The sequence below is a fragment of the Coturnix japonica genome, chromosome 2, assembly GCF_001577835.2.
Source record: "Coturnix japonica isolate 7356 chromosome 2, Coturnix japonica 2.1, whole genome shotgun sequence".
NCBI classification, from domain to species: Eukaryota; Metazoa; Chordata; class Aves; order Galliformes; family Phasianidae; genus Coturnix; species Coturnix japonica.
Window position 1 is genome coordinate 94,262,903 of NC_029517.1, and position 14,040 is coordinate 94,276,942.

General features: G+C 41.7%; 1 long non-coding RNA gene across 1 annotated transcript; it reads right to left on the bottom strand.

Annotated features, from left to right (window-relative positions):
* Positions 1-245: 245 nt before the first annotated feature.
* On the bottom strand, positions 246-12,652 carry LOC116652953. Its single transcript, XR_004306206.1, has 2 exons — positions 12,537-12,652; positions 246-359 (listed from the first exon to the last, which is right to left on the bottom strand). It is a non-coding gene; the product is annotated as an uncharacterized LOC116652953 (long non-coding RNA).
* Positions 12,653-14,040: the final 1,388 nt, after the last annotated feature.

Sequence of the window (14,040 nt, forward strand, 5' to 3'; positions counted from 1 at the left end):
TGTTGTATTTGTGTAACTCAGTTACAAAGCTCCTGCAATGTCTCTCTGTGATCTGGTGTCATGATGAGATGCTTTCAGTGAGGGCTATTTGGTCAACCAGGAGAACAGAGTGGGCAGCTCCTGTACCTGATCAGATAGTCTCCCTGCAGCTGTAATGATCATGGGTGTTGACAAAGGTAGAGCATTGTTACAGCAATTTTTGCCCTAATCAGGTTTCCCTAGCAACAGGAGTCTTAAGTCCAGAGTGACATCTTATTTCTACTAATGTTTTATTTTGTTTTCAATGGGTAATTGCAGGCAAATCCACCAACAGCTGTTGCGAAGCAGGATGAAGTGGTCAATACATTCCATTCCGATGCCTGCAAAGAAAAATATATTAGGGAACAGCGTCAACCAATTAAGACTTTTATCTCAGCTACTTAATCTGCATATTAGTTATTATTATCTGAATAGGTAGGTGCTCTTTCTTTGTAAAATTATGACATGCATTACCAATTAAGTATTATTCTTCTCAAATACATGATTAAATAGAAGTACAGATTACATTATTGAAACTGAGGTATATCATTTACACAGGAGACCTGAAAATCTGGTTCTTATCATGTGTCTCCATAGCATTGTGGACTTTGTCGTCACTCCGGTGGTTTCATCCCTGTAACTATCAGGAGAAAGAACAAAAGAAAACAGGCTCCTTTCTTCTCTTTCTTGCCAGCATAGCCAATCAGCAGCCTTAGCTTCTGAGTGCTGTACAAAATTTGGAAAAAGCAGCTAACATTTGATGAGAGTCTTAAAGAATACTTGCAATCATCTAGCAATAATTGCATGAACGAGTTGTTATAATGCAAAACACAGCGCTGCTCAGTTCACACTGGATCAGCTCTCTGTCATGCAGATGCTTTACAAAGGGAATACTGCAATACCTACACAGACTCCAAACGTTTTTTGGGGGGATGTGTCAGGTATAGAAAGAAAAAATGTCTTGCACTCTGAGTGACAGAAAGTAGGTATGATTAGCAGCTATACTAGGGATAAAAGTCATGACAGACACGTTAAAATTGGGTAGGACACTGCTTATGAGTTGTACTTTGCTTTGGAAGTCATGTTTCTTGCTCGGACCAACAAAGCCTGACTTTGTCTTTGGGTTTGACTTTTGTAAGGCACAGACAACTTGACGAGGAGATGACTTAAAAGACAAAGGATGATGTGGTGTACGTGACTGTTCCTTTTCAGAGCAGTGAATAAGTATGTCTTTTCTTATGAGAGATTTGATTTTGAAAGGTCCAGTGAATCTAACAGGTTTGATGTTCCATTTCTTATTATGAAATTTGGTGGATTTTATAAGGAATAGAAATTTTGGTGATTTAACACCTAAAGACAAGAGACAGAAAACTGGGTAAAAAGTTAGTATTCATTTTAATTCTAACTAATTTAGTCTGTAAGACAAAAGATCAGTTCCATGTAATCTGTTGCCAGTCTGAAATTGAAGATAAGTTTTGGGCTTCCTGAGAACTATTCAAGAGTTTGGAGATGGAACATGAGAAAGAGAATAAAGAGCAAGGAGGAAAGGACTCAAAGCTTGTATTTCTGATTTCTATGGTCTTCCAGGAACTAAAATAGCACATTTGAAGCTGCTTGCTGGTTGCCTTCTGTAGTGGGAGTCCCCTCTGGCATTTATGTCTCAAACACTCCCTTTGGCTTCTCAGCCTGAGACTTAATAAGCAAGGACACAAGCTACTAACAAAACAAGAAATGTTTCACTTATTATTCAATCTTAGAGCAACACTTAAAGCACTTTCTTTGTTTATTTAACTCAGGTAAGTGTAGTGCAGTCAAACCCAAGATAGCAAGATACATCCATCCCAACCACCGAATGTTTTTTCTTATAGCTTTCAGGCATACACACAGATCCTTAACCTAATCAGTGAGCACCTCCCTGCAGTATTCCCTGCTAAGAATACTGTCTGTTTAGTTTGTTTGAAGCTGCTCAGATTTCCACTACTTCTCTTTTTTTCTAAGCATTTGGATTCCCTCCACATATCTGCTTACTGACCAACATAAGTGTCTAGAAAAAAAAGGAAACCCAACCCAAGATTTAGTACCAGAGTATAGAACAGAGAAGCATCGTCCTGAGAAAGACCTCAAAAAGTCATCTACTCCTTTTGCCTTTCAAAGACAGGATCAACCACCAGATCTGATAAATCTTTCCCCACCTCGTTCCCCTCCAGGAATATGTATGTGGAAAACTCTCCAATGGAAAACCCTCCAAACAATACCTTCCCCACTTCATCACTTACAAATGTTCCCAGTATTTTATATGGATGTTCTTATAGCAATTTAAATCTACTATATTTCAGACCTTAAATTGCAGAGGGCATTGTTTATATGTGTCAAACTACCTCCTTCCAAGCTTTTCTTCTGTAGATGAAGAATTATTTAGGTTGATCAGGTTAGTCTTCCCAGCATCAAGTTTTCTAGACACCTGAGTATTCTTGTTGCTCTGCCTGTGGACTGTCTCCAGCTGGCCTATCTCCTTCTAAAAGTACAGTGCCCAAGTCTTAGAATATTCTGAGTAGAACAGAAAAGTACATCTCTACCTGAGCTTTATTGTTTGAGGCTATCATGAAGAACCTTGCTCCTGGTTGACCTCTTCTTAGGGGGTGCTCCAACTGCAGTCCAGTGGGAAGCAGCTCACAGGGTCATCTTACTCCCCCACTGTGGTCTGTGGGGGACCTCTGGAGAAACTAACAGACCCTGTAGGATTTAGACTGGCAAACATTTCCTGATGTAGGCAATGAAATTTGTAGTCTGTTACATACACCAGTGCTGATGCCAGGCTATACTTATTTTACAGTGACCTGCTTAATTGTGTTAGCTAGGGAGCTGTCATAGAGCAGAGCAACTGCCTGTGATGGGCACAGTGTGGAGGAAAAGGAGGGAGAAAATCAAGCTTATTCCTTGTTTCTGAGTGCTCCCAGGGGCAGAGCTGTGCGTAGGAAAGACTTTTCCTCAGGGCAGCTGGTCTTGCTTACAGCCATGTGAAATTCAGGGACAAAATAACTGGTCTGTCAAGAAATTTAGCCAGTGGAAGCACAGGGAAGCAGCTACCAAAGGATCTTTGTACTCTCCCAGGTCATCAGTAGAGTCAGACTTTTCTCACAAAATTGTTTGTACATCCATGTCTCATTTGGGAAGAAAAGGGAAACATTCCAGTCTGAAGGAACAAAGGCTTCATTTGATTTGCTGGTTGCTGTCTTGAAAGGCTCTTGTCAGGCTGACTTTTGCCTACGGGGAGAGAATTGCCATGGTGTAAGGCTTGCAGGCAGATGGCTGGGAGCGCGCGCCGGGCGCAGCGCCTCCATCAACCCAGCTGTAGCTCCCAGATTGGAAGGATCTCACGCTCTTTGCCTCTAGGTAGAAAACGTGAATGATAAGAGCCTGCCAGAAATGTCAGCTCCCAGCTGCGTGACAATTCCTCCCCAACACAAATTTAGAATAAGAGTCAGGTAAAATTGGAAATTTTCAAAGAAATATTATCTGATGGACAGTTATTAAAAGGGCATTTTCCGCAGCAAAGAATGACATCCTTTCCATTCTGACAGGAAACTGTCAACCATTTCTACTTGCCGGTGCCTCAGAACCTTTCAGATGCTCTTTTCTGATCAGTGACTGCTGGCTCTGATTTCATCCTGTGACCCCTCTCACATATTTTCCTATGAGCCTTATCCTGCTCATTCCATCTTCCCTGTTCCCCTTTTCACTCTCACTGCACATCTGCTTTTCAAGAAAGAAGAATAAAGCAAATGGAAGAAATTCGGCAATCAGAGATCCTCTGATACTAACACTGCCAGCTCAGTAATCCCGGTCTTAATATTTTTTCCCTAGTTCTTTTGCTCCAGTGTTAAAATATTAAATCACTTTTATATTTATACAATGTCTTGTGTTTTGATATTGCAACTTACATGGGAGCCACTAAAGGCAGAGGAAAATGGAATGGGAAGGAAACAAGAAGAGGGAACTGTAAGCTTCCCAGACCTCTATGGATCCTGAAAAACTGCCCCTCTGGAGACATCAGGGATCCTCAATGACTAGTGGGTACTTGCTTGATCACAAGCAAGTACATGCTTGGGTACTTATCTGAGTACTGGCTTGGCCACGGTTTATTCACCAAACCATGGACAGCCTGCTGCCTACTGACTGCATGTCACTGCTAACATCCACTGTCTGCCATTTGTCCTTCCAGTACTTGAAGGGACCTTAGGAGAAGGATTGGGACTGACTTTTTATATGATCTAATAGTGGTAGGAAAAAGGGAAATGCCTTTAAACTAAAAGAGAGAAAATTAAGGTTGGGTGTTAGGAAGAAACTCAGAGGGCAGTGAGGCACTGGCATGGACTGCCCAGGGAATCAAAATCACAGTGATTAAAAATAGCTCTAAGATCATCCAGTTCAACCATCCACCTACCACCAATATTTCCACACTAAATCATATATCTAAGTACCGCACTCACGTCATCCTTGAACTCCCCCAGGGACAGTGATTCCACCACCTTCCTGGGCAGCCTTTGCCAATTGCTCACCACTCCTTCTGAAAAGAATTTTATCTGAATATCCAACTTGAACCTGCTGTGACACAACTTGAGGCCATTCCCTCTCACCCTATCACCAGTTACATGGGAGAAGAAGCCAACCTCCATCTCACCACAACTTCCATTAGGGAGTTGTAGAGAGTAGTAAGGTCTCCCCTGAGCCTCTTCCTCTCCAGACTGAACAATCCCAGCTCCCTCAGCCACTTCCCACAAGCCTTGTACTCCAGACCCCTCACAGCTTTGTTGCCCTTCTTTGGATACACTCCAGGGCCTTGATGTCTTTCTTGTAGTGAGGAGCCCAAAACTGAACACAGTAATCCAGGTATGGCCTCACCAGAAGTGTAGGTACAAAGTACACAGGGATGATCACCTCTGCTCCAGAGAAGCTGTGGTGCCCCATCACTGGATGCTCTCAAGGCCAGGTTGGATGGGTCCCTGGGCATCTGAGCTGGGGGGTGGCAGCCCTGCCCATGGCACAGGGTGGTACTGGGAGGGATTCAGCATCTCTTCCAACCCAAGCCATTCTATGGTTTTGTGATTGGTCAGCACTCAGGGAAATGCTGAGCTCTGGTGGTGGTCAGGCAGCTCAGCAGAAACTCCGTGGGCAGCCAGAGACCCTGCAGCACTAATTGCTTGCCTAACTGTATCTACATGCTTTTTGCAGTGTTTCCCAGCACTAACAATCCTGGGCTGGAACCCCTCCTTAATAAGGTGAGAAATTAAAACTAAACTGCTGTAATTAGCCTTTTGTGATTCTAGGCAGAGCAGGCACTTCAACTCCAGATACCTCTTGTCCAGATTACCTCTAAGTCTAAATCAGCTTCTCTGCACCCCTACTGGCATCTTCAGTAGGAATTTTTAATGTGTACACTGCAGGCCTCACCTTCTGGATTCCTAAATCTGTGTGTGTGTTTATGTGAAGCCCAGTAATGTGGCACTCAGCTTGGGGGAAGTGCAAACACTGCATGCTGGCCGGCTCTCACCCAGGGTCGAGGGGTACATAAAGCTCATATACAAGCATTGCTTCATTTCCCCATGCATCCAGCATCTGCCAAACAATCGACTGCAGAAGTCACCACTTTCTGCCAGCTAGCAATACACTGTTAGCAGTAATTGCAAAAGCCATTAATAAAAGAGGGGAGGGGGTGAAGCAAGACACAAAAGGGAATAAATACTGTACATAGCCAGAAGGCCTTTCCCTCCCACACATATGATTCACTGTTGTTCCTTGCCTCACATGGGAAAATGTTGTCCTGCTGAATATGTACCTTAAAGGCAACTCTGCCTCAGAGACATCACATATGCATATTGATAACATGCACTTTGTAGTGCCTAGAGATGTTTTTAACGAGGCTTGCTGAAATGTACCAACAACTTTCTTCTCCTTCTGTGCGACACAGATGATTTTTAAATGTGTTTCCTGGTGGTCTTTATTCCCTGTGAGAAAGTGAAAGGATGACACATGGGACCCTGGCTCCCTTGAAATCTCCAAACAAGCTTTTGGAGTTGTCCACACAGAGACCAGAGCACAGCTTAATCTTGTTTTAGGAAGAAAGCCAGGAGTGGTGGCTCTGCACAGGTCACCCCATGGGGCTCACACTTCATTAACCTCATCCATGACTGGCAAAATCAGGTGAAGGTGCCTTGTGAGTTTGAGGTGCGGGAAGAGCAGTGACAAGTGTACTGAATCCTCCCAAGCCTAAGTTTCCAGGTTCTTGTGTAACACTTTTAAATTTGTATTATTTATTTTCAACATCAGCTTCATTGCTCCACTAGCAACTAAAATGGAGATTCAGAGCCATTAGAAGCATGACTGAAAACTAGCACACTATTCTGTCCTCCATGGAAAGATACAGGAGCAAGCTCTAAATAACAAGTGGGATGCTGTGGTGTCCCCATAGTCATTTATTTACCAAAGAAAATCTTTCTCACACATTCTCTTAGCCTATTTCAGCTTTTACTGCTGAGCCAATTGAATTAGGCTGCTCTAAACATCTTAGAAACAGCTTCTGTGATGGCTCGTACATCACAGTATCATTTCTGGTTGGTGGTAGATATAAGGATACGCTCTTATCTGTAATTTTCCCTACTTTAATTAATAAAGCCAATTCCTACAAGTTTCTCAGCTTTGCACTGCAGAGCATAATCAGATTTATCTGTCTGTCATAGCAGGGTATTTTCCTTTTTTTTTTTTTTTTTTTTTTTTTCCTGAGAAATCTTCATGTTCAATCAATTTAGAAACAGAAAATGTCAAAATACAGTTTAAAATTTTTCTGGAAGATCCCTCCCTTATTTCCTCCCTTCCTGCCTTCCTTCCTTCCCTTTCTCCTGCCCTCCCTCCATCCTTCCCTCTTCCCCTCCCTCCATTCTTCCTCCCTCCCTCCCATCCCTGCTTCCTTCCTTCCTTCCTTCCCTCCGTTCTTCCCTCTTCCTTCCCTCCTGCCTTCCTTTACTGAAATAATGAAACAATCCTTCGCATTTCCATTCTATTGACATGTGACTGCAGATGAAGTTACGATTTCTAGGTGTACCCAAATCCATAGACTTCATTACTAAAAGAGAGGAAACTTGTAGGTTGCCTTGGATAAATTATCTGTCAGCATTGTAAATATACACAAATTCACTATAGTAGAATTTTCACAGCAAAATGTCTTTGGGGGAGATAAGGTCCTTGCTTGAAACAAGCATGCACTAGTGGAACATACACACAGAGACATGCACCAGCCCTTGTTATTTGTTTTGAAAACACAGAGGCTACTTCCACCAAAAACAAAATAAAAGGAAGATAATGATTAATCTGCAAAATTTGGTGGTTTATGAGATGCCATTACATCTAAAAGGTTTGATTACGTGAGTAATCATCTCTGGGCCAGGACTCTTAATATCGGTATTTCAATAGAGAGAAGGATGCTCTGGGAATACTCACAAAAACAAGGCACACCCTGTGAACTTGTCAGTGTGTAAAGGCTGAAGAAATGGAGAAAAAGCAGTACTCCTGCACAACTGCAGTGTCCAAATATCCTCACAGAGTACTGCCTACCTGGGTATAATTTCAATATTCCTTAGTTTTCATACTTTAAATAACTTTAGTTTTCATACATTCAATAACTTTAGTTTTCTCCTACTTTATTCTGCTTAATTTGGGGATAATCACAGAATCATAGGGGTTGGCAGGGACCTTGAGATCATTAAGTTTAACCTCCTGCTAAAGCAGGTTCCCTACAGGAAAGCATTCAGGCATGTTTTGAATGTCTCCAGAGAAGGAGACTCCACAACCTGATCCATGCAGTTCACCTCTCCACCCAACTCTTCAACCTGTCCAGGTCTTGCTGAATGACAACACACAGATTTCTGGCATGTCAGCCAATCCTCCCAGCTTTATATAATCACCAAACCTGCTGAGAGTGCATTCTATCCCTTCATTCATGTCACTAAAGAAGATGTTCAACAAGACTAGACTTATTACCAACCCCTGGGGAGCACCACCAGCTGCAGGTTTCCAACCAGACTCTGTACCAGTGATCACAGCCCTCTGAACTTTGCCAATCAGCCCATCTCACTGTTCTTCTGTTCTTTTATCTGTCCCACACTTCCTAGGCTTATCTATAAGGTTGTTATGGGAGACAGTGTCAAAAACCTTGCTGAAGTCAAGGTACACAACATCCACTATTCTCTCCCCATCTACTCAGTCAGTCCATGACACCATAGAGTACTACCAGGTTGATCAAGCATGATTTTCCCTTGGAAAACTCATGTTGGCTATTCCTGATAACCTTCTCTTCTTCCTCTTGCTTGGAGCTTACATCTAGAATAAGCTGTTCCATCACATTCCCAGGCACAGAGATGAGGCTGTCTGGCCTGTAGTTTCCTGGGTCCTCCTTCTTACAGTTTTTGAAGACTGGAGTGATACTGGCTTCCCTTCAGTCTTCAGGCATCTCTCCCCATTCTCTGTGACCTTTCAAGGATGATACATGTTTTTTATCCATGTTATTGCTAAGAAGAGATTGGTGCTCATTTTCAATATTAGACATAGTCTTTTGGCAGAATGCATATGCATATTCTACAAAATATACTTCCATTTTCATAGAACATATGCACTTGAGTGCTATCCAGTATCAGCTCATTTCTGTCCCTGCAGATATATGGAAAGTTTCCCAGCCTTGAAAGCAAAAATCAAGAGACAAGTATTGGCACTCATTTTGGGAAGAGTTTTTCCTGTTTCTTGCACAGGTCTATATTGTTTTTCTCCTTTTAGGATTGAAAGAAGAACTCACAAATCCTTCTTTTATTTTCAGGACTGCTGGAGGGGAAGCTAAGGAAGAAAACCAGTAGCCTTAAGGTAGTGTCTGAATTAAGAGTGTGCACAACTTTGCTAGCTACATGTCTTGAAACTAAAAGGGAAGAATGAGGAGAGGCAGCCACAGCCCTGCTGGGGAAGCCAGTGAATGCTCACAAGAAACTGCTGGGGACAGAGGTGGGCAGAGAGGTCCAGCGTCCTGGTGAGACACAGGCCCTCCATGCTGCTGGGATCACACCAATGAACAGTAAGCACAAGCTAAATGTGTATAAATTTAGGCTGGAGACTGAGAAGTTTTTCAGCTTTCTGATCTGCAAGCTCTGGAGCAACCTTCTATTAGAGCAGTTTCAGACAAGCTGCTAATTCTAACAGTAGGAGAGGCTGATGCACTGGGTTACAAGTATTGCTTTATGGTTACAGGGGATGGTCAAAGACTGAGCCCTGCACCCCACAAGGTTCTTCCCTGTTCTGTGTTCCTAATTAAAGGAAGTATTTGCTCACTACCTATCATACTAGTGTATGGAAATAAACACCTCAGGTGCACAGAAACCTCTCTGTTTCTTCTAGAGCTTCCCACCAGTATTCTCTTCCACAGTACAATCCTTACTGTGAATAATAAAACAAATGCAAGGACTGTATAGTAAGTAAATGTGTGCCAGGGGGGTGGTGCTAAACAGTCACACTCTTGACTGCTCCCATGCAGGTCAATAGAAAAGGCCAGATTCTGACATCCTTGCTCTCTCTCAACTACAAAATGCAGTTCCTATGGTATAGAAAACTGCGACAAGGTGATATGAACTGACTTAATTACAATTTTTTTGTCCAGTTATCAAAGAAGAAGTACAAAAGGAACATCGAAGGTCATTGAGCTATGCTCCCAAAGACTGGGTGGAAGTGACGTAACTCTAGACAGCTTTACCTTGCTTTCTAAGGCAAGTAGTGGCAAGATAGCTGTGACATTTCAGATAGCTTTATCATAGGATTTTAGCTCCATTTCAATGGGCTTTGGTTCAACTGAAATCCAAAGTGAGCCTGCAGGTTGGTTTCTAGTTTCTAAAAAACCTTTGCCTTTTTGTAGTAAATATCATCTGTCTTATCAATAATCAGAGGTGTTGGAACTGCCTGATTATTGTACTTTTATAATGAAGTATGTATTTTAGGAAAATGAACTGCAGCAGAAGATATCTGATCTACAGGAAAAGTGTTTAGATTGCTTTCTTTTTTATTCTTTTGTTTGTTTGTTTGTTTTATGTTAAGGTGAATGGGCATGCTGAAGTAAATATAAAAGGCAATGAGCCAGAGGGAAACACAAACACACTGCAACCAGAAATACCAGGGTGTTCGTGCATGGCTGCTGGTCACCATTATGAACCTATACCCCAGGACAACAGGTCATCCTAGGAATAGTTCTTGCTTGGAGCATGTGGTGTCATCTGCCTACCATCCTGCGGCTCCAGGATTTATTCTGATGGAGAAACCAAGAGTTGAACAGTGAGATGTATTTGTTTTCCTGTGATACTAGGTCAGCTTAGGAACTGGAAACTCTAATTGGTCAGAATATACTGGGTCTCTGGTGTCCAAGAAACTGGTCATTTCTTTTAAATACTTAGCTAGCAGAAGGATAATATCAAATAGGCAAGACTGGTGTGACTGTCCTGATAAAATAGAAACGAAAGTAGAAGTTGAATCCCAGGGTGTTCCAGCTGTGATTCTGTGGGTTGGAAAATGTTGTGAGAGTAGGACCATCCTCAGCAGGCAGGGAGAGATTCAGGGGCATTGGGGGAAGGCTGTGCTGGAGCCATGGGGTGTTCCAAGGAGGTGTTTGGGGGCAGGCTTGAGAAATGACATGGGAAAACATCAGGTAAATCAATATACCAGATGCAAATGGAGAAGGAGGCACAGAAACACACTCCTCAGAACAGGACTGATGATTGAACACTGATAAAGCAATATTCCCAGGAAATGCTGCAACGATACAGGCAAATATGTTAAGACCAGAGTTTGTGATGGATCCAGTACAGAAACAGCCAACTAACTTGATGTTATCTGCTAGAGGTAATGCCTTTAATCAACAACCCTGTTGCAGTTTATACTCTTCTTGGCACGAAAGCTGTTACATGTCATCAGAAAATGTTAAACTTGATGACATTTAGCTTCTCTTTAAGTTTTGTTCACCATTTCATCTACTTTGGCACAGGGACTGCTGCTTGGTGTTTCTGACATGAAGTAGCAAGCCTGTTTTCTAAACATGTCACAGCACACAGGGTTAGTGCTTCCTTTCCACATCTCTTTCTCTATGGAAGAAAAGAAGAAAAATAAAAAAAAAAAATTAAAAAATTTAAAAAAAAAGAAAAAAAAAAAAAAAAAAAAAAAGAAAGAAGATGACAAAACAGAAGAAAAATGCTCGTGAAGAAGCCACCTCAACACCACAATGCAAAACTGATCTGGAAAGCAACTGGTGTGGCCATAAGAGGGCACACTGCTGCTGCAGCTCCAGCGCAGCCCAGCAATACCTCCTGGGATGAGTGGTGCCAGTTGCATCCCTGCCGAGAGAGTCTGTGCAGTGTCTGCCTTCTGCAGGACGTGCAGGAGGTTTGCTAGTACATTCCCCAAATGTTTGCTTATCTGCTGGCTTCCCATTCCCCACCCTGCCTCTCAATCTTACAGTCTTTTTCCAGGTTGACGTTAAGTGAGAGTTTCAAAGCTTGCAGTACTGATGTACTTAAAGACGATAGTTTTTCTGGTCACAGCTTTAATGAATCTGGAATTTCTTGGGGTTAGTGTATTTCAGCCTGTTTTTTGCAGCAGTAAGTGATTATATGAAAAGGTGTATATGCAAAGAGATTCTCTCTTGGAGTGATCCAATGTAGATCTCTCAGTGTTTATCATCACAGCAGAATTTTTGCAAGTCCTAGGGATTATTTTGCTAAAAGGATTCTAACAGTATCAGAAATGCAGACAGTGATTATTAAATGATCAATGGGCTGAAGGCATTGGATTGTAAATCTAGAGCACAAGTTGTTTGCTGGTTATAAAATAAACAAAAATCAATATTTGAAGTTGGTAAACATAGTAGACACAGAGAAACTATGTAGCTCAATAGAAACAAGATACATCAAAAGAGGGCAGATGAGACTACCTCAGATTTACTCCCAGCTATGAGAGCAAGAACAGCAAAGTACATTTGCAGGTAGGATGGCCCTACTTACTGCCTATGACGATTATCCATGTAAGTATCCAGGAGTTCTTCACATTAACAAAGAAATACTTTTACACCCAAATGGCACTTGGCATTATGACAGAGAATAACTTTTTTGAACCAGAAATTCCATACATACTATCTGTCACTACATTATCTATCTATCTATCTATCTATCTACCTATCTATCTATCTATCTATCTATCTATCTATCTATCTATCTATCTATCTATCTATCTATATCTATCTATCATCTATCTATCTATCTATCTATCTATCTATCTATCTATCTATCTATCTATCTATCTATCTATCTATCTATCTATCTATCTATCATCTATCTATCTATCATTTATTTAAATTTGAAGTCAGGAAGTGTATCAAATTCTAATGTCTGTTTGAAGCACGCATTAAAAATACTTTTATATGTCTAATACATACAGTTTATACTCACTTGTGTAAGTTCAATCTATTGGAAGATTTCCTGTATCACTGAGGAGTGTCAGAAACTTGAAGAGAAACTCCTGCAGCTTGCACCTGGTTTGATGTGATCCTCATTCCCTGTCTGCCTCTGAGCTGTTTCATGTTCCCTCTGCTCCCTAGGGCTGTTTGTTTTATCCCCTCTCCAGCCAACAGCTCTCTAGTTTGAGTGCCAGACTTCTGGGATGGAGGTAATTTGTTTGTTATACTTGCATTATTTCTAGTACAGTGAAGCACTGACCCCCAGGTTATCACACTACAGCTAGCTCCTAATAATGGAAATCTGACCTGCTGGTACAAAATACTGTGCAATAAAAAGTGATGAATGTCTGTGTCAAGGAACAAAATTCAAAGCTTTCCCAAATAATTTGACAAGACTATTTCCACACCTCTGATTGCTAGATGTGCCACAGCTCCTGTTGTCAGCCTGTTTGTTGTCAGGATGATGAAACTACTTTCAAACTCTATGGCCCTAGTATTTTGTATCAGGAGTCCCCTGAAAATTATCAGGCAACACTGCTTGCAGGAGTCACATATTCTTAGTACTCATACGTGTTGGTTTTCTGTCCAGCTGAATATAGGAATGATCAGAATTCCTCTTGCAGAAGAGTCTAAGAGTTATGGACATCACTTTCATGTTATCTCTTGGCTGCCTCCTGAGCCAATCCCCTATGATCTTCAAAGGTATTGGAGCAAACTCTGTCAGTTTGGTTTAAATAATTCTCATATTCTGTTTAACCAAGGTTGCTTTCCAGTGAGGAAAGCAACTTTTTCTGTTGTTCTGTTTCAGGTTCTCCAACAAATGGGTGATCTGGATCAAAATATAGGAATAACCCACTCCCACTAGATCTGTGCAAATCCAATTAGATAATGACATTCCTTAGTGGAAGCTGCCACTAAGTACATTGCTACTCTTTTAGTCTTACAGCAAGCATTGTCAACGGTAGCCTTGACAAGGCGAAATGGTTTTAAACCAGTAGCTAGAAACCCATGCAGGTCAGCACAGACTGTGTAGAAGCTTGTGGGAAAGTGAGAATTTGAAAACACACATGCTGACAGTTTCTTCTCAGGGTCTCATTGCTTGGCCTGCACTGATGATGGAGGGGAAGGACATGCAGACTTCTGGAAGTCCGGCACAAGTTTGCATCTTCCAAGGAGGCTGACTTCTTTATGGAATATACTTCAACTGGCTCACCTTAATTCTGGTGAGGAGGACTCTAGAACATACAAATTTGTCATTCGAATAATTTGTTTTTGATTTCACTGGACAGGGTACTGACTCACCCTCACTGTAGCATTTGTTTCTATACATCAATTTAACTGAGTAGGTGACATCCAGCATAAAAAAAAAAAAACCCAACAAGATCTCATTTCTTAACAGAGATTAAAGCAACTTACTACTGCCTCTGGGACTGTGAGCTCATCTTTTAGTTGGCCTTACTAATTAGCAGCATAAACTTCTGCCTCCCTTATGAGAT